The sequence below is a fragment of the Arachis ipaensis genome, chromosome B02 (assembly GCF_000816755.2).
Source record: "Arachis ipaensis cultivar K30076 chromosome B02, Araip1.1, whole genome shotgun sequence".
In the NCBI taxonomy this organism is placed as follows: Eukaryota; Viridiplantae; Streptophyta; class Magnoliopsida; order Fabales; family Fabaceae; genus Arachis; species Arachis ipaensis.
This window is the reverse complement of record NC_029786.2, coordinates 76,000,512-76,001,874: the sequence shown is the minus strand read 5'-3', so window position 1 is coordinate 76,001,874 and position 1,363 is coordinate 76,000,512.

Genomic DNA, 1,363 nt, shown 5'->3' with positions numbered 1-1,363 from the left:
AAGATATTTTTTTTTATTTTTGAATTTTGAATGAAGAAAGAGAAAAACACCAAAAAGACTCAATGCATGAAAATTTTGGATCAAAATACACAATGCATGCAAGAACACTTTGAATGTCAAGATGAACACCAAGAACTTATTTTTGAAAATTTTTAAGAAAAGAAAAACATGCAAGACACCAAAATTAAAAATTTTTCATGTATAGACACTATGAATGCAAAAATGCACATGAAAAACAAGAAAAGACACAAAACAAGAAAACATCAAGATCAAACAAGAAGACTTACCAAGAACAACTTGAAGATCATGAAGAACACTATGAATGCATGATTTTTTTCGAAAAATGCATGAATATGCAATTGACACCAAACTTTCAACTTGACTCAAGACTCAAACAAGAAACATGAAATATTTTTGAATTTTATGATTTTATGATTTTTTTTGTATTTTCTTTTAAATTTTTTTTTCGAAAATCATTTGAAAAAGAAAAATAAGGATTCCAAAATTTTTAATATGAAATCCAGGAATCTTATGCTCTTTGGTCTAAAGAAGGGTCAGGAGGGTCAGGCATGGCTTAATAGCCAGCCAAGCTTTAGTATGTAACTCAGACATGACACGCCTAACATGCCCTACAGAAGAGGCTTTACAGGCTTTACAGCTAGCCAGACTACAACATGCTTCATGAAACACTAGAATTCATTCTTAAAAATTCTGAAGGAAAATATATTTTTGAAAACATTTTTATTTTAAAATTTTTTTCGAAAACAAAGGAGAAATTTTTGAAAGATTTTTGAAAAATTTTTGAAAACAAAACAAAAAGAAAATTACCTAATCTGAGCAACAAGATGAACCGTCAGTTGTCCAAACTCGAACAATTCCCGGCAACGGCGCCAAAAACTTGGTGCACGAAATTGTGATCTCTGGTAATGGCTCCAAAAACTTGGTGCTCTAATCTCAATTCATAATTTGTCACAACTTCGATACAATTAACCAGCAAGCGCACTGGGTCGTCCAAGTAATAAACCTTACGTGAGTAAGGGTCGATCCCACGGAGATTATTGGTATGAAGCAAGCTATGGTCACCTTGTAAATCTCAGTCAGGCGGATATAAAATAGTTATGGAGTTTTCGAAAATAAATAATAATAATAATAGAAGGATAGAAATACTTATGTAATTCATTGGTGAGAATTTCATATAAGAGTATAGAGATGCTTTCGTCCCTCTGAATCTCTGCTTTTCTGCTGTCTTCACCCAATCAGTCTTACTCCTTTCCATGCCTGGCTTTTTGTAAGGACTTCACCATTGTCAATGGCTACTTTTAATCCTCTCTGGAAAATGGTCCAAATGCTCTGTCACAGCACG